We start from the raw sequence: 21,746 nt of genomic DNA, 5'->3' as shown, positions 1-21,746 counted from the left end.
TGCATTCCTGGCAATGCTGGGTACTGTATTCCTGGCAATGCTGGGTGCTGTATTCCTGGCAATGGTAGGTACTGCATTCATGGCAATGGTGGATGCTGCATTCCTGGCAATGGGGGGTGCTGCATTCCTGGCAATGGGGGGTGCTGTATTCCTGGCAGTGCTGGGTGCTGTATTCCTGGCAATGGTAGGTACTGCATTCATGGCAATGGTGGATGCTGCATTCCTGGCAATGGGGGTGCTGCATTCCTGGCAATGGGGGGTGCTGTATTCCTGGCAATGCTGGGTGCTGTATTCCTGGCAGTGCTGGGTGATACATTCCTGGCAATGGGGGGTGCTGTATTCCTGGCAATGCTGGGTGCTGTATTCCTGGCAGTGCTGGGTGATACATTCCTGGCAATGGGGGGTGCTGTATTCCTGGCAATGCTGGGTGCTGTATTCCTGGCAGTGCTGGGTGATACATTCCTGGCAATGGGGGGTGCTGTATTCCTGGCAATGCTGGGTGCTGTATTCCTGGCAGTGCTGGGTGATACATTCCTGGCAATGGGGGGTGCTGTATTCCTGGCAGTGCTGGGTGATACATTCCTGGCAATGGTAGGTGCTGCATTCCTGGCAATGCTGGGTGCTGTATTCCTGGCAATGCTGGGCGCTGTATTCCTGGCAGTGCTGGCTGATGCATTCCTGGCAATGCTGGGTGCTGTATTCATGGCAATGGTGGATGCTGCATTCCTGGCAATGGGGGTGCTGCATTCATGGCAATGGGGGGTGCTGCATTCCTGGCAATGCTGGGGGCTGTATTCCTGGCAATGCTAGGTGCTGCATTCCTGGCAATGGTGGGTGCTGCATTCATGGCAATGGTGGGTGCTGCATTCATGGCAATGGTGGGTGCTGCATTCATGGCAATGGTGGGTGCTGTATTCCTGGCAATGGTGGGTGCTGCATTTCTGGCAATGGTGGGTGCTGCATTCATGGCAATGGGGGTGCTGCATTCATGGCAATAGGGGTGCTGCATTCCTGGCAATGCTAGGTGCTGCATTCAGTTACAGAGCACAGCGCCACTTGTGCATGCACAATGTATACCCGGCTGTTAAGCCGCAAGCTTTCATAGCTGGGTGCCTATAGTGAAGATACCGGTGCCGCCGAGGGAGGAGATGGGAAGAACACGGCTGGAGTGAGTGCACTGCTGGATCGTGGGACAGGTGATTGGCTGTTTAATAAAAGTCGGCAGCTACACTTTTTTTGTGGCTGCTGATTTTTAATTAACAGAAAAATTACTGGAACTCCGCTTTAAGTCTTCAAATGGTTGGTGTCAGAACTGGTCGCATATGCAGCACTATGGCACCTGCAGATCAAACAGAGGCTAAAATGGCAGCTTCCTTGGCTGTAAAAGATGTGAAGGTTTAGTTCCACTTTAACTCTTCGGGTGATTTACTGAGAAGGGAATTTTTTTTAATCCTAAAGTCCAGCTTTAAATATAAAGAATGTTAATAAACCTTGAAAATGACATAAACTCTCAGAGTCAAATCCCTTTCAAGGCAGTCTATGGCAGTGCCCCCCCCCCCCCTGTGGGTACACAGGACAGAGGGGCCTCTCTCAAGGCTGATCAGGGGGCTCTGGACTCACAAAGCTCCCACTTCAAAGCCTCAGTCTCGCCCTTCGCTGCTTCTTTGTTGTGATGGCAGGAAGCTGGTGGCTTGTAACGTTCACTGTAATTGTCCCTCCTGGGATGCTTTATGGTAATATCTGCTGACATGAAAGAATCTTATGAGGCTCTATGAGTTTAGTGAATATCACCCCCTCACCCCCCTCCACAGTTATTCCGTGCCCTGGGTAGAAATTTTGCCTGTAAAGCGATCGCTGAGCCAAGTGCGGCACGTGAAGTGTTGGGCCCAAATGTCAGATTAGGATATATATAGCGCTACCCATTAACAGCGTTTGTGTGTAACCAATGAAGACTTCCGATACGGAGTACGTTTATACCTGCGTATACAATTATACATTTTCATGGGTTGCCATTGGCATTAACCGGCCCTATGACACGTCTTAGTGATGAGCACTTATGCCTTGCAGAACTGGGGGTTGAGGGTCAGAAAGGACAGTATGCATGGAGTTTGCATGGGTTTCCTTACACATTTCAAAGGCATGCTGGTAGGTTAACCACTTACCGTCTAAAGGCTGTTTATAAACAGCCTGGACTTGAAAAGAGAAGTACGTTGTTTTTCAGACAAACATTGGACAGCGGTCATTGGACTTTAAATGAGGCAGGTCACTTAATGAGATACAAATCGTGTAAAATTATAATTTATTGCACATTCTATTACAATAATCCAATTTCAAATCTAGTGCAAACATACACAGTGTCTTACAAAAGTGAGTACACCCCTTACATTTTTGTGAATATGTTATTCTATCTTTTCATGTGACAACACTGAAGAAATGACACTTTGCTACAATGTAAAGTAGTGAGTGTACAGCTTGTATAACAGTGTAAATTTACAGTCCCCTCAAAATAACTCAACACTCAACCATTAACGTCTAAACCGCTGGCAACAAAAGTGAGTACACCCCTAAGTAAAAATGTCCAAATTGGGCCCAATTAGCCATTTTCCCTCCCCGGTGTCATGTGACTTGTTAGTATTACAAGGTCTCAGGTGTGAATGGGGAGCAGGTGTGTTAAATTTGGTGTTATCGCTCTCACTCTCTCATACTGGTCACTGGAAGTTCAACATGACACCTCATGGCAAAGAACTCTCTGAGGATCTGAAAAAAAGAATTGTTGCTCTACATAAAGATGGCCTAGGCCAGTGATGGCGAACCAGGGCACCCCAGATGTTTTGGAACTACATTTCCCATGATGCTCAACATCACTGCAGAGTGCCGGAGCATCATGGGAAATGTAGTTCCAAAACATCTGGAGTGCCAAGGTTCACCATCACTGGCCTAGGCTATAAGAAGATTGCCAAGACCCTGAAACTGAGCTGCAGCATAGTGGCCAAGACCATACAGCGGTGGACATCCATATGCCTTTTGTTTATTTGCCTATATATATATATATATATATATATATATATGTATTCATATATTGGATTTGTTATATTGTCGGTATATGTTGGTGTGTCTAATTGCAATGATTTGTGTTTCCTCTGCAGGAATTTCTGCTGTCTGGTGACTAGAAGCCTCTATATGCAGAAATGTAAGCCTCTTTATTATATATACATGTTTTGTTTTTATTGGTGGTAATGGTGTTCTTTGTACTTTACCATTTCATGGGGTGCTTCCGTATTTTCTGCGTCTAAAGCTAAATTGTAATTCGCTATGTAACCATAAGCTGATTAAACAGTATACACAACCACTTCATTCATAAAGTTTAAAGTGACACTAAACTCTGGTTTAAAAAATATATTTTATTCAAGTACTATATGTATTTTTTACTCAAAAAGTAACTTTTATTGCCCCCCTTAACCACTTCAGCCCTGGAAGGATTTGCACCCTAAATGACCAGGCCATATTTTAGCGATACGGCACTGCATCGCTTTAACTGAAAATTCGCACAATTGTGCAATGGTGTATCCAAACAAAATTGACATCCCTTTTTTACCCACGAATCGAGCTTTCTTTTGGTGGTATTTGAACACCTCTGCGGTTTTTATTTTTTTCGCTACAAACAAAAAAAGAACAACAATTTAAGAAAAAATCTTTTTATTTTTTTTTTTTTTTTTACTTTAAGCTATAATACATGTCCAAAAAAAAAAAAAGGATTCATCAGTTGAGGCCAATATATAATCTGCTACATATTTTTGGTAAAAAAAAATTGCAATAGGCGTATATTGATTGGTTTGCGCAAAAGTTATTGCATCTACAAACTACGGGATAGATTTAGGGACAAGTTTTTTTTTTTATATATTATTTATCGATTATTATCGATCTGCGATTTTTTTTTTAGCGTGACTGCGACATTGCGGCGACATCCCTTCCATGTTTGCCTATGTGGTAGATTTACTAAAGGCAAATAGACTGTGCACTTTGCACACTGCAAGAGCACTTGCTCCAGAGCTTAGTAAATGGGCAGAAGCTCTGCTGACTTCCATCATCCAATCACGTGCAAGCAAAAATGCTGTTTTTTTTCATTTATTTTTTATTTTCCTTGCATGTGATTGGGTATTCTTTTCATAGGGAATCCTTACCTCATTTATTAAGCTCTGGAGCAACTGCAATTGCAGAGTCTATTTGCCTTTAGTAAATCAACCCCAATGTGTCCATGCAAACTATAGAAAATTTCAGAAGTTTAGAGGCAGAAGAGTTTACAGGTAGAAAGAACCCCCATCACTTATGCATTCAGGAGAGGAGCTTTTGATTATAACAAAAAGGTTGACACGCCTAAATGCGGGTAAATACGTCTAAATGCACATTAGTGTTAGACGCTTTTAGCTCTTGAGCATTTTGCTATTTCATTTCAGTGGCCAGAATTTGTTAATATTCTGGCCAATGAAATGCATAAACGCCCAAGTGTTTGACATGCCTAAACATTCCAAAACGTGCTTGAAAACATCAAGCTTAGGAGCGTTTTTGCAGCTGCTTTTCCCCTGCCAGGAGAAAAGCATTTAGAAGAGCCCCAGTGTGCCTGAGGCCTTAAAATCAACTTTTGTAGAACGGGGCAAACAGTGACTGCATCCTGTCAGATTGAGACAGTTACATGTATTTATCAGAGGCGTAGTGGGGGTGGCACTGAGGTAGGAGTATCTATACCATGGATACTCAGCACAGATTCATCTCCAAAGCACTGTGCACTTGGTTTCTATGATGCCGTCGGCTGTGCAGTGCCCTAGCAACAAAGTACGTATCCCTGGCCCCATTTGGCTGCCAGTTGGGCGATTCCTATCATTACTCGGGTATAGCCATTGCCATGTTTGGGCAAGGATGTTAGAAAGCACCCTGCCCCTTTGTTTACTTTCAGCTGTAGGCCAAAGAATCTCCTAGATACAGCTGAACAGAGCTGGAGATAAGTCATCAGGTGCTAGGAAGCTGGCAGCCTCCAGCATCCCGGCAACCACTAGCCTTTTGTAGGAAGCTGTCACATTCACATACCACCTCTCTGTACTCCAATTTATAGTTGGTCTTAATTACTGCCATGTAAATCAAACCACCCCCACCAGAGAACCAATTTAAACCATACAAATAATATGGCAGCAGCTGCCATTCAAATCCAATAAATTGTATGTAAATGTGCACAGCCTATTGTGCAAACAGTGCTTGCCAATCTCCAAAAGTTATTAAATATATGTATTAGAAATGGAAAGGATAATCATAAATAAATGTAAACCACGTGACTAGGAAACATTTGATGTGAATGGTAACTACTAAAAAACGAAACCGTGAAACATTTATTGTGAAAAAGTATGAAAAACAAAGTTCCAAACAAGATCCTGGATGATTCAAGTGAAGAGAAATCTTCCTGCATGGATGGTGCAAACAAGTAATATGTAGATATCCACTCACCAGATGTTGTACTACCATATGGCAGAAAGGATCATAAGTGCTTGTGGGGTCTCCCGCGTCATCCAAGGGTCTTTAAATGACCCTTGGATGACGCGTTTTGTCATCTAACGAGATGTCATCAGAAGCTTCTGATGACGTCACGTTAGATGAAGAAACGCATAAGAATGGAACACACGTTGGGCTATGTCATGACCTGGTGGAACACACTCTACTGTGCGTCTCGTCGCTTTCATCGCGTCTGTCATTTGTGGTGGTTCGCAAAGGAGGATACATAGTTTTATTATTTTACTTGCATTTGTAGCCATTGAGGCTTTTAATAAAATACCCTACTGTATCACAATACGAGGTGTCCGTTTTATGATCCTTATGATCCTTTCTGCTGTATGGTAGTAGGATCTAGAACATCTGGTGAGTGGATATCTACATATTACTTATTTGCACTTCTACGCAGGAAGATTTCTCCTGATTACTACTGCTGGTAGTTCTTTGAGAAACCATCACAGCCATGGTGACAGATTCTAAAAGTGGTGTTAGTAAGAGCTACCTGAATGTGGCACATGTGACGGTACTGGTACTAAAACTGGTGCAATGCTATTCATTAATGAAGTGAAGGCTGTGTTAAAGAAGCTATACCACCAGAAAGGTGAAATTATTACTTTATTGCATTCCCCTGAATGACATTTTGCTCCAATAATTTGACTTGGAACATTTGGCAAAAAATAACCCATCAGATTAATTTGTGAATTTTTTTCGGCTTGGGGTTGAACTCTATATTTCCATACATGTTGCAATGGGATCTCCTTATAGATTCTATTTGCCAGTGAAAATAATTAAATGAATAGTCCACCTTTTCTTGGTTGATTTGTGGGAATCTGAGTTGAAGAAATTGCATTTAAACATGGTGGAAGATCTGATTGTTTTCTATCAGATTACTAGATAGTATTCATGTATTCTTTCTATGTAATTTGAATCTTCCTTTCAATGTATAAAATCCTCTTTTATTCCATAGAACTGAGTGTTTGCAGGTCAATCATTTCTTTAGTAGTAGGTTATTTTAGTTCTTTCAATAATTTTTTTTGTATTACCACTGAAACGGTTGAAGTTGCCTAATAATTGCTTGTCAGAAACCATGAAATCAGGCCAAGACGGAAGTACAGTTAAATCACACTTGTTTGATAATAAAAGTAAAAAGAACAAACGTAGTCAAAACATAGCCAAAGTTCAGTAGCCGGAACGGAGAGTCAGCCAAGCCAGAAGTCAGGGATGTAGTGGAACAGCAAGTAGGATCTGGAGCCAGAAGGGATGTCAGAAAAGCAAGGATCAGGATCGCAGGAGATAGTTTCTGTGATGTTGACCAAGGCAGAGATCCTCTGGACTGGACGGCTTAAGTAGGCAGGACTGACGAGCAGGATATCAACAGCTGAGTAACTGTGGAGAGATAGGAGCTGGCAATTAGCCGACAGCTGAGCGGCCAGCTCAGAGGAGGAAGGGCTGAGCTTCATGTTCGGCCAGCTTTCAAGATTGCTTTTTTATATTTTCTAAATATTTATCTTTAGGACCTTTACCAGAGTTTGACACTTTATTTAGAAAGTTCAGAGAGGGGCAACCAGAAGTTACCTGAAGTCCAACAGTTGCTGCCCATCGACTGCCTGACCTCTCATTTAGAAGCTTGGAGACAGTGAGTGAGGTCGGACAGTTGATGGTCAGCAGGTGATGTTTGACTCTGATTACGCCAATCATGGCACTTTCCACATTTTTCTACTTTTAATTGTTAGGTTTAGGAGGTAATTTAAGGCATGGAGTTATGAGTTAGGTTTAGGACACTCGTAGCGTATTTACCTCTACATGTATAGAAATGCAACAATTTCCTTTTTATGGCCAATCTTGGCTTTCTCCCAGATGGAATGTTGTTATCTGCCCCACTGTTTGTGTCCAAATGTACCGTGACAAAAAGATTGTATATAAAATGAAGATAATGCTCTAAGTCTACCATGTATGTTTTTCATTGCAGGCATAGTAGTCTTTTCATAGAGCAGATTTTTGCAATGTATGGACATCTGCTACAATGATTTCCACCTAGGGTGGTAATTGCTGATGTCATATCCATTCTTGGAAGCTTCTAGATTCTTAGAACACCTCTTTCACTGCTCTGTACGATTCAGGTCACGACTCCTCTCCTTCTCCGTAGCTTCATATAGTGACTTAGTATATGGATCTCTCGCGTTACATTTTTCATGTTTCTGAAAAATGGGCATCTAGTCCAACAACATTTTTGAAAAAAAACTCAATATATTTTACTTTCTCCTATAAAACACATCCAATGATGTAACAAAATGTAAAAAAAAGTCAGATTTCTTCATCAATTTAGGCCAGTATGTATTCTGCTACTTGTTTTTGGTAAAAAAAAAAAAATCCTAATAAGCGTAAATTGATTGGTATGCGCAAAAGTTATAGCATCTACAAACTATGGGATATTTTTATGGAATTTTTATTTAATGAATTAATTTTTACTAGTAATGGCGGTGATCAGCGACTTATAGCAAGACTGCGAAATTGCGGCGGATAAATCGGACACTTTTTTGGAGATCAGTGACACTAATACAGTGATCAGTGCTAAAAAATATGCACTGTCATTGTACTAATGGCAATGGCAAGGAAGGGGTTAACATCATGGGCAATCAAAGGCTTAAATGTGTCCCTAGGGAGTGCTTTCTAACTGTGTGGGGGAAGTGCTTTAACGGTGAGAAAACAGAGATCCGCGTTCCTGCTTTGCAGAAACACAGGATCTCTGTCTTCTCTTTTCACAGAATGGTGGTCTGCCTTGTTTATATAGGCGATTGGTTTACATAAAATATTTGTACTCCCATTTAGTGTTTTTTTTTTTTTTTTGCCTTGTGGTCACAGACCACATTTTTCATGTCTTTTGTATGTATGTTTTATACTGTTAATTTCTTTTCAATACTTTTTTTGATACTAATAAATACAATATATTTAATACTATTATTCCTGACCTTTGCGGGGTTCTTTGAGCCTAGGGGAGATTTTTTTTCTCTGTCTTGTTTATATAGGTAGACCGCAGTTCTGCCTCTCTTGGGAGAGATTGGCGGGTCCCGGCAGAAATCGGGTCTGCCAGACCTGCAGATTGGCTCCTGCTGTGTATAATCACAGTGGAAGCTGGTCGATGACAGTGCGTCTGAATGCTACAGACCCAGAAGCGCAAAATCACATCCCTTTACGTGATTTTGATCAGAAGAGCCACCGCTCCGCAGTATATATACGTGAGGCAGTTCGGCAAGAGGTTAAAGCGGAGTTCCACCCAAAATGGAAATTCCGCTTTTCGGATTCCTACCCCCCTCCGGTGTCACATTTGGCACGTTTCGGGGGGAGGGGGGAGCAGATACCTGTATAATCCAGGTATTTGCTCCCACTTCCGGGCATAGATAGACACAGTATCCGCAGATATCTATGCCATATCCAGTGCCTCCTGCACCCCCCGCCGCTGTCTTCTGGGAGACACACAGATCCCAGAAGACAGCAGGGATCGCGCAGCTCGACTCACGCACGCACAGTAGGGAACCAGGCCGCAAGGCTTTACTTCCTGATTCCCTTACCAAAGATGGTGGTGGTGCGTCCACCCGGGAGCCGAGGAACAGATTGGCTTCGGGTGCCAACATCGCGGGCATCCTGGATAGGTAAGTGTCCATATTTTAAGTATTAAAATTAGTATTTGGTTTGGTATTTGGTAAAATTTTGTATTTGTAGCTGCTGACTTAAAAAAAAAAAATTTGGCGGAACTCCACTTTAAACACAGTCGGGTTGATTTACTAAAACTGAAGAGTACAAAATCTGGTGCAGCTCTGCATAGAAACCAATCAGCTTCCATTTTAATTTTTTATTTTTCTTGTCAAAGTTTATTGGAACAAGCTGAAGTTGGAAGTCGATTGGCTACCATGCACAGCTTGCATCCAGTTTTTGTAAATCAACACCATTGCATATATAGAAAAATAACCGTTGATCTGCCAAAACTCACATAGACACATTGATCTCTCTCCCAGTAGAATAGTACTGCTGCATTGATTCCTAAATGCCTGTGTTCTATCAGATAGCCGCTACCCATCACAAAGATGCTACCCGGCCTACTGCGCATGTGCGGTGCACAGCCTAATTGACTTTGCCTTGCGGCCATCTTGGTACACCCACACTCGTAGGTAAGCCTGGAGTTAGAAGTCGGCAAGAGGACATCCTTATGCACCCACTGGAGTCTTGCGTTTCACAGCTATTAACCACTTCAGCCCCGGAAGGATTTACCCTAGGGCTGGGGAAAAAATCAATTTAAATCTTGAATCGAGTTGAGAGGTCAAATTGATTCAAAATTTCAGCAAATTGATCTTTTTAGATTTTTTTTTTCACCAGGGGCCGGACGCCGCGGACTAGGCCGAAGCCGCGGCCTTGCCTAAAACTCCTGCCTGCAGCAGATTTTTTTTTTTTTTTTTTAATCGCCCAGCTCTAATTTACCCCCTTTCTGACCAGAGCACTTTTTTCGATTCGGCACTGTATCGCTTTAACTGACAATTGTGGTCATGCGACGTGGCTCCCAAACAAAATTGATGTCCTTTTTTTTCCCACAAATAGAGCTTTATTTTGGTGGTATTTGATCACCTCTGTGTCTTATATTTTTTGCGCTATAAACAAAAAAAGCAACAATTTAAAAAAAAGCAATATTTTTTACTTTTTGCTATAATAAATATCCCCAAAATATATTTTAAAATGTTTTTTTTTCCTCAGTTTAGGCCGATACGTATTCTATATATTTTTGGTAAAAAAAAGATCCCAATAAGAGTTTATTGATTGGTTTGCACAAAGTAAGGGGATAGTTTTGTGGCATTTTTATTGATAAATTTTTTTAACTAGTAATGGCGGCGATCTGTGATTTTTATCATGACTGCGACATTATGGCGGACACATCGGACAATTTTGACACATTTTTGGGACCATTGGCATTAATAAAGTGATCAATGCTAAAAAATTGCATTGATTACTGTAAAAATTTAACTGGCAGTGAAGGGTTTAACCACTAGGTGGCACTGTAGGGGTTAAGTTTGTCCTAGGGAGTGATTCTAACTGTGGGGGGGGCTGTGTGTGACACATCACTGATCAGCACTCCCGATTACAGGGAGAGCTGATCAGTGACAGTGTCATTTGGCAGAACTGGGAGATGCTTGTTTACATTAGCATCTCCCTGTTCTTCCTAACTGAGCTCCCGATGTGCGCGTGTGTGAGCCGCCTCTTAAAGGGCAACATACAGGCACGTTAATCTGCCTGTACATGTCCTTCCGCCGCAGTATATCAGCGTGAGGCGGCCGGGAAGCGGTTAAAGGGTAAATCCACTTTCATGGGGAAAAAAAATAGCAAATAAAGAAAAAATAATATAGCGTATACAATTGTGACACAAGTCCTATTGTAATTGAATGTTATTAAAAATGACCTTTCCTTTTCAATCTGAAGCCGCTGTAATTTTCTGTGAAATGCAATTCAATATGGCTACCTGGAGTTGTTCTGTGTATTGACCACTCCCCAGAAACATAATTTCCGGCTTGTGTGATTGGCTCACCAATTTTCCCAGAAGTCTGCCTATAAGTCAGATTTCAGGCATCCCCTGCAACAAAAATTTCATTTTTGATGAGATACTCCCAATAGGAACACGTCTAAAGGGATGCAGACCCAGCAGATTTCCTCATTGGTACTCTTTAGCTGCCACAGCTGACTGATAATTATGAAACCACTCCCATTAGACTCACTCAGATCAGAGACACAGACAAACACACAGGGATTTCTTCAGAATAACAAAAGGTAGGAATCTGCAACAAAGGTTGTTATAATCCTTGCAATGTACATAGATCACCCAGAGGGGAATGTTTTTTTTTGCTGGACAAGTGGAGTTATGCTTTAAAGTGGTTGTAAACCTCAGATATGAAATATGAACAAAGTATATCCCTCTATAGTGTGTACTTGCCTCAATCCAGAGCACTAACGTTCATCTCTGTCTGCTGCTTTGTTCCTCTGCTATCAGCATGAATCACTTCTGACAGGTTTTCCTGACACCACTAGAAAAATGGTGACAGGGTAGGGACCTCCAGCAGATTGACAGCCTTGTGTCTGTTCCTGTGTGCTGCGTGAAGGGGGTGTGTCTCTTCCCTCCAATCAGCTCTCAGTGCTCTCCGCACTGAGCATAACTTCATCTCTCCACCCCCTTTTTTCTGAACTCTCAGACAAGCGTTATAAATTCAGCACATTGAAAGCATGTGAAGAAGAGAAGACTGCACATAAACAGGTACAACTTTTATAGGGGAATTTGTTTCATCTCTGTGTATCACCTGAGGCCAGTCCCTTCACTGGGTATATGTAAGGGTTTTACAACCACTTTAAATAAAGCTTTTATTCATTATTCTGGCCAGAAGGTTTTGAAATAGTCATGCCTTAAACCATTCTTGAATGGTAACATAGAAAAGATCAGCAGCTGTAACACGTGCAATGTAGACAATAATTGCAGTTCTGTAGGTCATTATTGTTTTTTTAACTCCATAGAGTCCTCTGGGTGGTGCCAGAACTCAGCTTGGAGGTCATCAATCAGGTATCATCATGAGCACCCATTCTTCATCTTCTTCCAGCCATACATTCCCAAAGTGGAGGAAATCTTCTGGATCACCAGTCAGGTGCACTATGTTCAGAACCAGCTGCCCTGCATGAACCTGTGTTACCTGCTCGTGTTCAGCCATAGCCAGCTGATTTGTGTGGAACTCCCGTATTAGCTTTGTGTTTAGAAGGAGCAGACCATGTGCAGGTCTCTTGTGTTTGCTGTGTGTTCCAGAACACCCAGAGTAAGGTGGTCAGAGAACTGGATTGTATTTGTTTGGGGACACCTATTGTAATAGGCTCAGGAATGCCTGGATTGACTTGTTCAGGTACCTATGGTATACTTGTTTGGGAACCCCAGACTGATTTCATCAGGAGTCAATATTAGGTGCCTGTTAAGGAATGACCTTTTCAAAAAGTTGTATTTTAGATTTTCAAGAACTCCGGCTCTGACTTGGCCAGGTAGCTAGTTAAGGAACATTCAGACTGACTTGGTGAGAGAACTGTAACTTACCTATTCAGAAACACCTGGACTGACTTGTCCGCATAACTAGTGAGGAACTCACAGAACAACTTAGTTAGGGAGCTATTCTTTAATAGTCCAGGAAGACCTGGGTTGACTTGTTCATGTAACTTGCTGAGATAAACTTGGACTGGCTTGATTGGGTATTAACACATGATCGGACTTTTGCGAGGATTTTTGTCTGAATGGGTGTTGGCCGTGAACTTGTTCTGCATACACACGGCAGAACTTTTTCAGCCAACATTCCCCAAATCACGTGTTTTTTCAGCTCTTTACCACCACCCTTTGGGCAACTTCTGCTATTGTTTTTTGATCTTTAGCATTGGTTCTGTGTATGCGTGTTTGTACTTTGGACTTTAGTCTGATGGACTTGTGTACACATGATCGGATTATCCTCCATTGGATATTTGTTGCCGGAAAGTTTGAGAGCATTCACAGCGAACATTTGTCTGATGAAAAACCGAAAACAATTGTCCGATGGAGCATACACTCGGTCCAATTGTCCGATAAAACACGTCTGTCGGACCGCTGTTGTCAAAAAGTCAGATCGTGTGTATGGGCCTTTAGTCTTGATGGCTATTTAGAAGCTTATTGGATAACGTGGTGGGAGAGCAATCTTTTCTTGTTCAGGAACACCCAGAATGACTTGGTGGGAGAGATGTACTTTACTTGTTTCGGAGCACCCAGACTGACTTAGTGAGCAGTACATTACAGGCGTACCCCGCTTTTAAGTACACAATGGGACCAGAGCATGGATGTTAAACGAAAATGTACTTAAAGGGGAACAATACCTTTTTTTACTTCTGGGGGTCCAAGGTCTGTGGTGGAGGGATCAGCACCTATAGTGGAGGGCCATGGGCTGTAGTGGGGGGTGGGGGGTCAGGGAGTGAAGTTTATAGTACTGTACAATACTATACAGTAATCGACTTATGTTTAGGCAGTAACTCTGGGCTGGCTGGCGGGTAACTTGGCTGGCTGGCGGGTAACTTGGCTGACTGGAGGGTAACTGGGCTGGTTGGCGGGCAACTCTGGGCTGACTTGCAGGAACTTTGCCTCTTCACTTGTGGCCTATTCTCTGGTGACAGCGTTGGGTGGCAGCTCCAGCTCTTCCAGGCCATACTGCGGCTGTGCGGGTTTACTGTACTTGCGAGGTACTTCACGTACACTCGCAGGTATGTCCGTACTCCCGAGTGTACGTAAAGTGAGTGTACTTAAAGCGGCCTATGCCTGTACTTCTTCAGGGAATTATCAAGAATGGTGCAGATGGGGATAAAGCTAAACTACAACATAATAATGCATGTGCTTTAAAAAGACCATAGATCCAAAGATATCTGTAATCTCTAAAATGTATAAAGTAAATAGCAGAGGGCACCAACTAAGTGACGTTTATTGCAGAACACTTTATTAAAAATCATATGTGGAGCTACAGGCTTGGAAAAGGATCAGTTATGCTCTGAAACATTTAGCCATGCTTCCCACGCTGCGGCCCACCAAGTGTGACATCACTTCCAGGCTTGTACAGTCTATGTGTTCCATGGTGGCTCCAGGATTTTCAGTTTTGTTTCTGGTGTCCTACACAGCCCCAGACAGCAGAAAGCTGTGCTTTTCATGTTAAAGAACACCTAGACTGGCTTAATAAGGTATCAGTATTGTTCAAAAGCTCCTATAGTGACTGTATATTACAAGTTTAGGAATCACTAGACTAACTTTATCAGGTAGAGGAAGAAAACGCAGAATGACATGGTGGTAGAACTCTTCCTAACCAGTGTAGGAAGCCCCAGAATGACTTAGTCAGTTGTCAGTATTTGAAGCCTTTTTTAGAACTCCTGGGTGGTTTGGTCAGAAAAAATAAGTGTTACCTGCTCCGAAAACCCAAGCTTACGTAAGCTGGCTGTAGTCAACAGAAGACCTGACCACTAATTGCAGTTGTTCAAGAAAGATTGATTTTGGGCAAACAGGCCCCCCAAGAAACTGTATTGTATCTGTTGAGAAATAGCCAGACTGATTGGTTCTGGTAGTGGTACTATATCTGGGAACATCCAGACTTGGTTATTCTGGTAGTAGTAGTACTATAGCTGTTTGGGAACACCCAGGTTGACACTCTTAGGTAATGCTTTTTATACCTATTTGGAAAATGATTCTAGTAGTGCTACAATATCGGTTCAGGGAAAAACAGCCTGCCTTGTTCTGGTACTAGGGATGGAAACCTGTAAGGAAGTAGTGTGGAGGAAGTGCGTGAGGAACCTGCCTGCTTTGATGACAAATTCATAGAATAGGTGCCTACTGTAGAGCATTTTTATCTTAGCTTTAGATAATAAAGGGGAATTAACCTGTTCCTGTGAATTCTGGTAGTGGTACTATTACCTGTTTTGGAACACCCAGACATATTTGTTCTGGCAGAGGTACTGAACCTGTTTAGAAATACCTGGAATCATTTATACCATAGCTGATAAGGAGCACCTGGAGTTACTTGGTCAGAAGGTTGTTTGATATTTAGGGATACCACACTTGCCCAGGTAGAATAAATGTATTATAACAACTGTATAGTAACAACTGTGTAACACCAACTAGGTTCCCTTGAACTTGGGGTTGTATTATAACTAACAACCAACACCTAGACTGATTTATATTCAGGACTATCTAAACTGATTGGTTTGGATTTTGGTAAAGTCCCCACTGAAGAACGATGGCACTTGTTTAGTCATTGAGTTGTAAGCAACTTCAGGAACACATGGAAAGACTTGTATGGGTGTTACTACATACACTGTGACTGGCATGTCCAGGTTTTGGTACTTTACCTGCTCAGGAATTGTCAGACTAATTTGACCTGGGGGGCTTTACTTTACCCATTGAGAAACACCCAACTGGCTTGCTTAGGTTGTAATTTCCCTATTCATACATACCCAGACTGACTGACAGTGTATGTAAGGAAAAAACATTTTTTCCAGATTTATAGGGTAGAGTTTAGACCTTGCTTAGAGTTTTGGTTACCCAGATCGTTTTTCTACTACCTTGGTCTCCTCCGGGTAGATTCACCCTTTTATTTGTACAGGTGACCGCTGTCACTTAAAAACAAAAAGTAAGGGGAAATCTGAAAATTTGTCTTGAGAGCAAGCGGTGAGGAAGAATATTCCAATGGGGAAAAAATTTGACGTCTAAGCCCTTGTACACACGGTCGGACATTCTGACAACCAAATCCATTGGATTTAGTCCGACGGATTTTGTCCGAAACTGTTGCATACACACGGTCGGACAAAGTTGTCGGAAAATCCGATTGTACATAACATAATGACGTTATTTTGTTACGATGGGACTACGTTCAGGCTAGTATCCAATAGCTTTGGTCTAGGAATTTGATCTGAGCATGCGTGGCACTTTGTCTGTCGGAGTAGGCTACACATGAACGGAGTATGTCCGATCGGAGCATTTTGTCTGAAAATGTTACCGGCAAGTTGGAAAAGTTGTTCCGTCGGATATTCCGACGGAAACAGTCCGATGGGGACCACACAGAGTGGGAATATCCGACTAAACGGTCCGATAGGACACATTCCGTCGGAATCTCCGACCGTGTGTACAAGGGCTTAGAATGGAATTCCCATCAATTTGGGATTTCCTCTCACTTTCTGTTGCATCTTCAAGACAAGAAGTTAAAGTGAAATCTAAATTAAATAAAATTAGTAAGTTAAATATAAATGTAGCACTACCCCCGAAGGAGCTGCTGATTAGATTTGGGCTTACCGTTACCTTCTGTTCTCCTTGTTTCACGTCTAGGGGTGTCCCGTGGTAAATGGCCCAGTAACTCAAAAGACTGACAACAGATCCACTTAAATGGATTTTATTTGCAAAACGTAGACAATGAACAGTCTCTTAAATTGGGATCAGAGGGTTGGAAAGGAAGTTCAGGTACCCTTAGTGTAAAGTCAAAATGTTGAAGAACTTGCTTACTTTGCATCCAGAGAATAGCTATTCGCAAACTGGATGTTCACTCAAGTTGGACAGTCCCTCTCTCACAAGGCCTAGCAGCCAACAAGGTACTTACTCAGGAACAAGTCTCTGCCACAGACGTTGTAGAACATACAAGATATGTCTCTGCCACAGACGTTGTTGTAGAACATACAAGATATGTCTCTGCCACAGACGTTGTTGTAGAACACGTAGGGAAACTAAACTTGAAAAACACTCGTAGGATACCTGGATCTTTCAGCCAGCTTGGCGATATCCACGGATTCTCTTGGGTACTTCAGCCCTTTCAGGCTCTTACTAAGAAACCAACCTGTACGTGGTCTTCTGAAGAGTCTTCCCCTGGAATGCTTGAAGTCATTGGGTCTCTCCCAAACCCAGAGACGGCACCCAACCACCTCAGAATCCTCTTTTAGTTTCCTTGCCTCGGGCTAGCCATCCCCGAGACATCAAAATCGCGTGGATCCGCACCCCAGGCCATAGCCTTCCTGGGGGCTGGTCAGGAGGACAAGGACCATGAAGTCAGTACATCATTCTGGACTGGAACCCCCGAACCAGGTGACGTCCGCATCTTAAATACCCTTTCCCAGAAAGCACAGCGAGAGCGCAACTCCCACTGGGCGGGCTCCGAGAGAGAGTAACTTAAGCACCTAACCAGACCATAGTTCCATGCCTGCCAGAAGAGACAGTGCCCCCTGTGGCCAGGCTGAACATCTCACAGTCCAGTCAGACTGATGCTGAAGTTTAAATTTAGACAATTGTACCCAAACCAAACTGCAGTTCAGGCATAACTTTAACTTTGAAAAACGCATAGCTCGTGCTCTATGTTAGTTTTTTTTTTAAACCTAGATTTTTTATTTATTTTTAATAACAAACATGTTATACTCACCTGCTCTGTGCAGTGGTATTGCATAGAGCAGCCCCGATCCTCCTCTTCTCGTGTCCCCCACCAGCTCCGGCTTGTTATGGGAAGTTGCTTCCTATGGTGGTACATGGAGAAGAGGAGTAGCTTAGAGTGCAGGTGGGGGACCCCAGAAGAGGAGGATCGGGGCTACTCTGTGCAATACCATTACACAGAGCAGTTAAGTGTAACATGTTTGTTATTTTAAAAAAACGTACTTGAAAATCACGTTAAAATAAATCTCCTTAGCAAGAATATGATACATATATTTTATTGCACTGATTTAACAAATGGATTGACTTGGTATGGGAGCTGTTATGTTCAGGGACACTTGGACTGATTTGTAGTCGTAATATACTTGCTGAAGAATATATGGATCATTTTAGTCATAGAACTGAATTATAGGTCTACAGGAAAAAGCAGAAGGACTTTGGAGACATCTGTTTTGTTCCTGCTGAGGATTATAAGTTGATGGTTTTCTTGACCTCTTAGATCTCCGGGTGGTTCTCCTCATTAGCTGTAAATCTGATGTCTATGCTTCTTGTGTCGTGTCCGTTTGCTTGGACCGCCTGTGCGCAATGTCATTTTCTGTGTCACATCATCCGTCTAAGTGTCTTGCTTCTATATTCTGTGCCTGTCCATAATCTTTCCTGTGATGGCGTTTTATATGCAGCAAACGACTGGCACATTGCTCCATTGCAGTTGGCTGTATTGGCTGATTTGCTGCTGCTCTAGAATTCTGCAGAAGGAAATTTTGCTTTAATGTATTCTGGTCCTTTTCCAAACGTATGGCATGATGGCGTTGTATGCATTTATTATTTCTCATGTTTATCTCTATGCAGACTTGGTGCATCTGCGTGATGGGATGGAATGTGAGGCGCATGTGATGAGGTCTGATTTTTACTGGTTGCAAAGGACCAATTGTAGATACTACTATGGGAAAATCACAACAAAGTATTTCCCAAAGTATAGAAAAAAGTGTAGAATTAAGACAATATGGACTTTTTGGTACCACCAAAATCATGACAACATTATGTATACAGTGGGGGAAATAATTATTGGATCCCCTGCAGATCTTGTAAGTTTGCTCACTAATGAAGGGTCTATCATTTTTGTCATAGGTGTAGTTTAAATGATAGAGACAGAATATCAACCAAAAATCCAGAAAAAAACACATGATGCAAATGTTATATAAAGGTAGTTGCAGTTCAGTGAGTAAAATAAGTATTTGATCCCCAAGCAAAACATGACTTAGTACTCTGTGGAGAAACCCTAGTTGGCAAGCACAGAGGTAAGACATTTCTTGAAGTTGGTGACCAGGTTTGCACACATCTCAGGAGGATTTTGGTCCACTTTGCTGTACAGATGTTCTCTAAATCCTTAATGTTTCTTGGCTGTGACTTGGCAACTCAAAGTTTCAGCTCCCTCCATAGATTTTCTATAGGATTAAGGTCTGGAGACTGGCTCGGCCACTCCATGACCTTAATGTGTTTCTCCTTGAGCAACTCCTTTGTTGCCTTAGTGGTATGTTTTGGGTCATTGTCATGCTGGAAGACCCTTCCTTGACTCATCTTCAGTGTTCTGGCTTAGGGAAGAAGGTTCTCATCCAAGATTTTACAATACATGGCCCTGTCCATTGGCCCCTCAATGCGGCAAAGTCAGCCTGTAACTTTAGCAGAGAAACAGCCAAAAAGCATGATTTTTCCACCTCCATGCTTGTAGTGATATAAGGTCATAGTCAGCATTTTTCTTCCTCCAAAAACGGTGAGTTGAGTTAATGCCAAAGAGCTCAATTTTGGTCTCATCTCATTTGCAAATAATCACTCCAACAGTTGTCTCCTTCTCACCAAGCTTCTTGCTGATGGTCTTGTAGCCCATTCCAGCCTTGAGCAAGTCTACAATCTAAAAAGAGCAGTTTTAACCCCTTTTTTTTTCCTCATTAATGTACACACAGCACCCCATATTGGCAGAAAAACACAGAATTGTTGACATTTTTATTAAAAAGAAAAACTGAAATATCACATGCTCCTAAGTATTCAGACCCTTTGCTGTGACACATATATTTAATTCAGGTGCTGTCCATTTCTTCTGATCATCCATGAGATGGTTCTATACCTTCATTTGAGTCCAGCTGTGTTTGATTATACTAATTGGACTTGATTAGGAAAGCCACATACCTGTGTATATAAGACCTTACAGCTCACAGTGCATGTCAGAGCAAATTAGAATCATGAGGTCAAAGGAACTGCCTGAAGAGCTCAGAGACAGAATTGTGGCAAGGCACAGATCTGGCCATGGTTACAAAAAAATTCTGCTGCACTTAAGGTTCCTAAGAGCACAGTGGCTTCCATAATCCTTAAATGGAAGACATTTGGGATGACCAGAACCCTTCCTAGAGCTGGCCGTCCGGCCAAACTGAGCTATTGGGGGAGAAGAGCCTTGGTGAGAGAGGTAAAGAAGAACCCAAAGATCACTGTGGCTGAGCTCCAGAGATGTGGTCGGGAGATGGGAGAAAGTTGTAGAAAGTCAACCATCACTGCAGCCCTCTACCAGTCGGGGCTTTATGTCAGAGTGGCCCGACGGAAGCAAGACACATGAGAGCCCACATGGAGTTTGCTAAAAAAACACCTGAAGGACTCCAAGGTCTGATGAGACCAAGATAGAACTTTTTGGCCCTAATTCTAAATTGTATGTGTGGAGAAAACCAGGCACTGCTCATCACCTGTCCAATACAGTCCCAACAGTGAAGCATGGTGGTGGCAGCATCATGCTGTGGGGGTGTTTTTCAGCTGCAGGGACAGGACAACTGGTTGCAATCGCGGGAAAGATGAATGCGGCCAAGTACAGGGATATCCTGGATGAAAACCTTCTCCAGCGTGCTTAGGACCTCAGACTGGGCCGAAGGTTTACCTTCCAATAAGACAATGACCCTAAGCACACAGATAAAATAACGAAGGAGTGGCTTCACAACAACTCTGTGACTGTTCTTGAATGGCCCAGCCAGAGCCCTGACTTAAACCCAATTGAGTATCCTTGGAGAGACCTAAAAATGGCTGTCCACCAACGTGTACCATCCAACCTGAGAGAACTGGAGAGGATCTGCAAGGAGGAATGGCAGAGGATCCTCAAATTCAGGTGTGAAAAACTTGTTGCATCTTTCCCAAAAAGACTCATGGCTGTATTAGATCAAAAGGGTGCTTCTACTAAATACTGAGCAATATGTCTGAATACTTAGGGCCATGTCATATTTCAGTTTTTCCTTTTTTTAATAAATCTGCAAAAATGACAATAATTCTGTGTTTTTCTGTCAATATGGGGTGCTGTGTGTACATTAATGAGGAAAAAAATTAACTTTAAATGATTTTAGCAAATGGCTGCAATATAACAAAGAGTGAAAAATGTAAGGGGGTCTGAATACTTTCCATCCCCACTGTATATATGCATATATATATATATATATATATATATATAATGTGCCCCGAAGCCCGCAACCCCTCCAACAGAAATTCGGTGTTATCGGATAAATCCTAGCCAAGGTGGCAGGAACTCTGTACCACTGGGCACTGGGTCAAAAGCTTAAAGCCATTCTCCTGCATCTTTGTGTCCACAGAACTCTTATGGGTAAGGCTATATAGGTGATCCAATTGAGTCTCCGTGTACGTATGCCGCAAGTCTCTTTCCCACTCCTGTATATAGATTGGCTTTCTCTGGGATTTGACAGACTGTAACATCTCATAGAGAACCGAGAGAGTGAGGGATAGGAGTAGCGACATACATAATTTCTAGAAAGGAGTCAAAGAGGATGGGGGCCTAATGGCTTGAGGTAGACTGTGACTAAAATTATGTAACTGTCTAGAATGCCAATCATCCATCGGGAATTAGCTAAATTGAGAACAAAGCCAGTCCAAAGAGACTAAGCCCTGAGCATGTATGAACCTTCCACATCGTACCTCCCCATCTCTTGCCCACGTTCGAAAGTAGGTAAGGTATTCCCCATGAATGAACCAGGGGAAGCCCCCTAGGGCTGAATACTTTTTCAAGGCACTGTAGAAACATCCACACAATAAGACATAGACTTAAGGCTATCCCATGACACCCCAGGCAAGTTTTTTTAAAATATTTCTTTGTAATAAAACATTGTTGTTTTTAAATCATACATAGGGGGTGATTTACTAAGACAAATGCACTGCACCGCTTCACACCTTAATTGGTGCGCCGGAAAAATCATTGATTGAA

General features: G+C 42.4%; 1 protein-coding gene across 4 annotated transcripts in view; it reads left to right on the top strand.

Moving 5' to 3' along the window:
• MAPRE3 (microtubule associated protein RP/EB family member 3) overlaps window positions 1-21,746 on the top strand; it is a 170,416-nt gene that overhangs the window by 67,288 nt on the left and 81,382 nt on the right. For 3 of the 4 annotated variants that reach the window (XM_077489103.1, XM_077489105.1, XM_077489104.1), the window contains exon 2: window positions 3,147-3,190. The gene's annotated coding sequence lies outside the window, so the exon portion shown is untranslated. Of the gene's footprint in view, window positions 1-3,146; window positions 3,191-12,187; window positions 12,207-21,746 lie in introns of those variants that run through there. The other variant, XM_077489102.1, reaches the window with a different exon arrangement.

This window comes from Lithobates pipiens, unplaced genomic scaffold (genome assembly GCF_037356315.1).
Source record: "Lithobates pipiens isolate NorthernLeopardFrog02 unplaced genomic scaffold, aLitPip1_a1.2 Scaffold_18, whole genome shotgun sequence".
Lineage (NCBI taxonomy): Eukaryota > Metazoa > Chordata > Amphibia > Anura > Ranidae > Lithobates > Lithobates pipiens.
The sequence above is the reverse complement of the archived record's forward strand: the minus strand, read 5'-3'. Positions and strand labels throughout refer to the sequence as shown.